A 7,409-nucleotide genomic window follows, 5' to 3' on the forward strand; every position below is an offset into this window, starting at 1 on the left:
TTTACTCGTTCCATAATGCATCATCACGTACTAACTCATTAGTCACATTGCTTGCAAGGCTTATCGTGATGAGCATTACCGAGAGGGCCCAGAGATGCCTCTTCGATACACGGAGTGACAAATCCTAATCTCGACCTATGCCAACCCAACAAACACCTTTGGAGACACCTATAGAGCATCTTTATAATCACCCAGTTATGTTGTGACGTTTGATAGCACACAAGGTGTTCCTCCGGTATTCGGGAGTTGCATAATCTCATAGTCAGAGAAACATGTATAAGTCATGAAGAAAGCAATAGCAATAAAACTGAACAATCATTATGCTAAGCTAATGGATGGGTCTTTTCCATCACATCATTATCCTAATTATGTGATCACATTCATCAAATGACAACACATGTCCATGGCTAGGAAACTTAACCATCTTTGATCAACGAGATAGTCAAGTAGAGGCATACTAGGGACACGGTATTTTGTCTATGTATTCGCACATGTATTAAGTTTCCGGTTAATACAATTCTAGCAAGAATAATAAACATTTATCATGATATAAGGAAATATAAAATAACAACTTTATTATTGCCTCTAGGGCATATTTCCTTCAGTCTCCCAGTTGCACTAGAGTCAATAATCTAGTTCACATTGCCATGTGATTTAACACCAATAGTTCACATCTGTATGTGATTAACACCCATAGTTCACATCGCCATGTGACCAACAACCAAAGGGTTTACTAGAGTCAATAATCAAGTTCACATTGCTATGTGATTAACACCCAAAGAGTACTAAGCTGTGATCATGTTTTGTTTATGAGAGAAGTTTAGTCAACGGGTCTGCAATATTCAGAGTTGTATGTATTTTGCAAATTTTCTATGTCTACAATGCTCTGCATGGAGCTATTCTAGCTAATTGCTCCCACTTTCAATATGCATCAAGATTGAGACTCAGAGTCATCCAGACCGGTGTAAAATCTTGCATCAACGTAACTCTTTACGACGAACTCTTTATCACCTCCATAACCGATAAATATTTCCTTAGTCCTCTTAGGTAACTAAGGATAACTTTGACCGCTATACACTGATCCACTCCTGGATCACTATCGTACCCCCTTGCCAAACTCATAGAAAGGCACACCACTAGTCTTGTACATAGCATGGCATACATTGTAGAACCTGTGAGTGAGGCATAGGGAATGACTTTCATTCTCTTTCTATCTTCTGTCGTGGTCGGGCTTTGAGTCTTACTCAACTTTACACCTTGTAATACAGGCAAGAATTCCTTCTTTGACTGATCCATTTTGAACTCTTTCAAAATCTTGTCAAGGTATGTACTCATTAAAAAATCTTATCAAGTGTCTTGATCTATCTCTATAGATCTTTATGCCCAATATGTAAGCAGCTTCACCGAGGTCTTTCTTTGAAAATCTCCTTTCAAACTCTCCTTTATGCTTTCCAGAAAATTCTACATCATTTTCGATCAACAATATGTCATTCACATATACTTATCAAAAAGGCTATACTGCTCCCACTCACTTTCTTCTAAATGCAGGCTTCATCGCAAGTCTGTATAAAACTATATGCTTTGATCAACTCATCAAAGTGTGTATTCCAACTCCGAGGTGGTTGCACCAGTCCATAGATGGATCACTGGATCTTGCACACCTTGTTAGTACCTTTAGGATCGACAAAACCTTCTGGTTGCATCATATACAACTCTTTTTTAAGAAATATCCATTTAGGGAATGCAGTTTTGCCATCCATTTGCCAGATTTCATAAAATATGGCAATTGCTAACATGATTCGGACGAATTTAAGCATCGCTACAATTGAGAAAATCTCATTGTAGTCAAAACCTTGAGCCTGTCTAAAACCTTTTATGACAAGTCGACCTTTGTAGATAGTAACACTACTATCAAAATTTGTCTTCCTCTTGAAGATCCATTTATTTTCTATGGATTGCCGATCCTCGGGAAAGTCCACCAAAGCCCACACTCTGTTCTCATACATGGATCCCATCTTAGATTTCATGGCCTCAAGCCATTTCACAAAATCTGGGCTCATCATCGCTTCCTCATAGTTCATAGGTTCATCATGGTCTAATAACATGACTTCCAGAATAGGGTTACCATACCACTCTGGTGCGGACCGTACCCTGGTTGACCTACGAGGTTCGGTAGTAACTTGATCTGAAGTTTCATAATCATCATCATTATCTTCTTCACTAATTGGTGTAACAATCACTGGAACTGATTTCTGTGATGAAATACTTTCCAATTCGGGAGAAGGTACAATTACCTCATCAAGGTCTACTTTCCTCCCACTCACTTCTTTCGAGAGAAACTCCTTCTATAGAAAGCATCCATTCTTTAGCAACGAATATCTTGCCTTCAGATCTGTGATAGAAGGTGTACCCAACAGTTTCTTTTGGGTATCCTATGAAGACACATTTCTCCGATTTGGGCTCGAGCTTATCAGGTTGAAGCTTTTTCACATAAGCATCGCAGCACCAAACTTTAAGAAACGACAACTTAGGTTTGTTGCCAAACCACAGTTCATATGGTGTCATCTCAACGGATTTTGAGAGTGCCCTGTTTAACGTGAATGTAGTTGTCTCTAATGCATAATCCCAAAATGATAGTGGTAAATCGGTAAGAGACATCATAGATCACACCATATCTAATAAAGTGCGGTTACGATGTTCGGACACACCATTACATTGTGGTGTTCCAGGTGGTGTGAGCTGTGAAACTATTCCACATTGTTTTAAATGAAGGCCAAACTCATAACTCAAATATTCACCTCCACGATCAAATCATAGAAACTTTATTTTCTTGTTACAATGACTCTCCACTTCGCTCTAAAATTCTTTGAACTTTTCAAATGTTTCAGACTTGTATTTCATTAAGTAGATATACCCATATCTGCTCAAATCATCTGTGAAGGTCAGAAAATAATGATACCTGCCACGAGCCTCAACACTCATCGGACCGCATACATCAGTATGTATTATCTCCAATAAGTCATTAACTCGTTCCCATTGTTTCAGAGAACGGAGTTTTAGTCATCTTGCCCATAAGGCACGGTCCGCAAGTATCAAATGGTTCATAATCAAGTGATTCCAAAAGCCCATCAACATGGAGTTTCTTCATGCGCCTTTATACCAATATGTCCTAAACGGCAGTGCCACAAGTATGTTGCATTATCATTATCAACTTAGCAACTTTTGGCACATGATCATGATAAAGATGGATCTTCGTAAAAGAATTGCAGAAACACAATATGTTGGCCATCTTATGCTCCCATTCTGATTAAGGCATTGCATGCGAAGACAAGAGGACTAAGGATGAAATGCATTCGACCGTCGACATACGAGGCTGAGCTGACATACACTGACAGTAAAAATAGGGAATGGAGATATCTAGTGAAGCTTGCAACTAAGGAATGCAGTTGTAGGCAATGGCATATCCACAGGAAGTCGTGCATACATGCCCTACATCTCATGACTGTTATTGGAGGTGAAGATGGTGAAGTTGATCAGTATTGCTCTGAGTATTTCTTTGTTGCCAAATTTAGGGCTGCTTACGCTCAAAATGTGCCTGCACTCTTGGTAAAAGACCAATGGAACATAGTAGACCCAGGGTTCAAACTCTATTCTCCTGTACTAACTAGACCACCAGGAAGACCAAGGAAAAACAGGATAAGAGCTGGTGAAGAGGGTCATGTAAAAAATAGTGTAAGTGAAAAAGATGTGATATTCTAGGGCATATTGCTAGGATTTGTACCAATCAAGTTGATGCATCATTTGCAGAAGAGGAACAATGAGTAGCAGCAAATGTAGAGGAGAATGCAGCTGCAGAGGAGAATGCAGCAGCAGAGGAGAATACAGCAAGTTTAGAGGAGAATGGAGCAACTGAAGTAGCATCTTGGTACGTGTGCAACCTTTCCCTTTTTGCATTTCTTCTCTTTTTTATCGATGGCTAGGCTTATTTCTGTTTGACCCATCTCTAGGATAATTAGAGGCATAGGAAAGAAAAGACCTAGAGAGGAAGAAACTTCGGTTGAACCATCACCTGATGCAAAATTTGAAACCAGGGCTTATGAAGGTTTTGAAGCTATAAGAGAGGAGGAAATTATTTTGTCTGAAGTTCCTTTAAGGATTAGTGAACCCACAGATGACCGTCAACTGGTCATCACTTGCTCGATCAGTCAAAGCTCAACTAAACCACCACCGCCAGAAGTGAAGATCGGAAGCAACAAGACAAAGCTTTCAAAAGCACAAAATATCCCAGCTAGGGAAACCAGGAGCAAGACGGTTAACCCATCCCGAAACACAAGGAGGAAGGCGAAGATTTGAATTTGAACTTGAATGCAAGACATAAACTTTGAACTTTAAGGATTTATAATAAGGATTTTGTCATCAATTTGAACTACTGTGAAAACTTGTAAGGTGTCATAATTCTATTTTTAATTTGATGTGAAATTTGAGGTAGAATACAAAACTAAGGCAAAATTTGAATTTTAGGCAAACTTTGAATTTGAACTGGCACTTGAAGTCCATTGTCGTGTGGTGTGAGTTGCAAAGTTTGTTGAACTATTATAAATGTTAGGTGATCAATCCGATCTCTTTTGCGTGGTAAAACTTGTAGTCATGAGAAATGTGCTTCAAATGAGCTCCCAAGCTAGGGTAAAAAGCCCCATTTGTAATCATGTTTTTTTGGACCTACTCTAAATGAGCCAAATATTTTTTATTAACACATATTCAATCTATATAGTGTAGATTCGAAGTATCACTATTTATTGAATTAATCTTCATATTTTTACATTTTTTTGAAAAAAACATACTTTAATGGAAAACCATTAAAAACATGTTTAAATATGAAAATGGAAAACTAAGTTCAGATCCTTCTTATTCACTTTGAAATCAAGCTTTGGTGATTTTTTTAATTTTTTTTTAATTTTCAAAACCGAAGGGAACCATACCTCCTCTCCTTGGACTCTATGAAATGTTATATGTGATAGCTCATATGTGTGAAAATGTCCATAGACAAAGTTTATGATTTTTGGTTGGTAACATGTCACACAAGACAACATTGTGTGCATGTTTTATTTTTTCTTGATTTTTTCAGTTAATGGTGCTCATTTGACCTCGATCGTGCTAGCTAGGTTTTTTTGTAAATGTCCGTATACTAAGTTTAGCATTTTTCCTTGTTAGTGTGTTATAAAACAACACACGACGAAGGTTTCATGTTTTTCGATTTTTTAAAATTAGTTATTGTCAGTCAAAGCCTTGGAAACCCAGCTGACCAGCTCAAAACCCCTGTAAACCCCGTGGAGTTTCGCCTAACCCTAGCTCCGAATGTCAGCCGTCCGATCATACCCTAGCGGCAAGCGATAGCCCTCAGATGTGGTCTTCTAGAAGGAATTCTGAGGGTAGGCTGCGTGCAAGCTCCGCGCCGTTGGATCACATAGGTGGCTCTGCATCGTTGGATCATGGGGTGATCCACGAGAGGCGGTCCGCGAGAGTTGTTGATTGTGCTCGCCCACCCTTGCCTCCCCTTTCTTCTTCTGCTTATACTACGGCGGTGAGAGGAGCCACTCCTCTATTTCTTCTTCTCTGGCAATGAGAGGAGGCACTCCTCTGCTTCTTCTTCTCCGATGACTTTGGGCGATATGTCGAGCTCCACTTCAGCCTCCCGCCCCTCATGGACCCAGTATGGTCCACTTCCCATGGAGCGATGTCTTGGTTGCCCATGCAACGCGCCACTGATACAGTTGACTTCAAAGGAGGTCAAGAATGGCAACTATGGGTGCGAGTTCGTGAAATGCGAGAACAAGCCAGAGGGGCCGGTTAGATCTCATGATATTTCTCTAATTTCTTTTTCTATTTTATTTTAATTATTTTTCCATGGATCTAGAATTTAGGGTTCATGTTTTCGTTTCAGATCGTGAAGAAATGCACACATTTTGAATGGCTGGATGACTACGTTAAGCGGATTCAATTCAATGGGGCCCCAACCCAGGAGCTCAATCTGCCGTCAGCACCAAGAAATTTGGTCTCTGAAAGTGCTGCTCTGACAGCTGGGGATGCAGATCTGAAGGGGGTATTAAAGAAGATGAACAAGAACTTGAAGTAGATGATTGAATTGAAGAAGCAGGCGAATCTGATAGCTTTAGGATTTTATCCCTTTTATTTTTGTATAGTTGCTCTAGGATTTTCTTACTTGCTGGTCATCACTCGTTAGAGATGTTATTAGTGTGGTGTCATGTGCTCTAGTATTTGGTTAAATTTGTGGATCATGTGCTCTAGGATTTGCTTAAATTTGTGGATCATGTGATCTATGCTCTGTGTTGCTTAATTTGTGGATCATGTCATTTTTGTCAGTTTTGTACACTTTCAGTTTCGTCAAACAACACCGACCGTAGAAGAAAAAAATGTATTTCTAGGGCCCAAGTTGAAACTAAGCTCTGGTTGGGCCGTCGCATTGCGTTGAGTATCGAAGGCCCACAAAGATAAAAGAGGCCTAGAAAATAGTGCACGTGCTGGCTCTATTTTTTTGCTTCATTATTGCCATGCTAAATACATTTATTGACATGCCGAACAAAAATAGTGCATGATGGTAAATCGATTTATTGTTGGACTTGCCCATGTCAAATTTATTTGTACATATCATGGAAATTTCCTTCTGTATATAGCCTACGGCACAACACTTTGATTTTTTGACATGCGGGTATTATCAACATGTTTTTGTTGTAAGAAAAATATTGTATACACGATTTTTTTTGTTTTTGTTTTTGCTTTTGTTATTAAGAGCATGTCAGATTTAATTATGTAGGTCATGATATCCATCTGAAACTGCGTCTAAAATAAAGTCCGGTGGCACCATGAACCACCATATTCATCTAGAGAGCATGTCTAGGGCTCGGCTACGGCACCATATCCATCTAGAGAACATGTATAGGGCTCGGCTACGGCACCATATCCATCTACCGATATCTCACGTAGCAAGCATACATCCATAACATAGAAAGTAGCAACCATAGCATAGTTCTTACATAAACCATAGGGTGCCCTAACTCATTTTTTTGCGGGTGAAATAATGTATTACTCATCACGAAAGGTTCAAACAATCAATGACAGCTAGCCCTGTCACTACCAAAGGCCCAGACCCTATCCAAGTCATAGTTCTGCCTTCTAAACGAGCAAACTTGCCTAAGCTATCACTAACTTAATTTTGGCTACGATTGATATGACTAATACAAGATTCACGTAGAGACATAAAGTATCTAATCTCCTTAAGAAGTGATGCGTAGATAGGTCTATCCACCTCTTTTGCTTGGATCAACTTCACTGCAACAAGGGAGTCAATCTGGATCATAACATGAAGAGATAACAACAAACCCTCCATACAC

This window comes from Triticum dicoccoides, chromosome 5B, assembly GCF_002162155.2.
Source record: "Triticum dicoccoides isolate Atlit2015 ecotype Zavitan chromosome 5B, WEW_v2.0, whole genome shotgun sequence".
NCBI lineage: Eukaryota > Viridiplantae > Streptophyta > Magnoliopsida > Poales > Poaceae > Triticum > Triticum dicoccoides.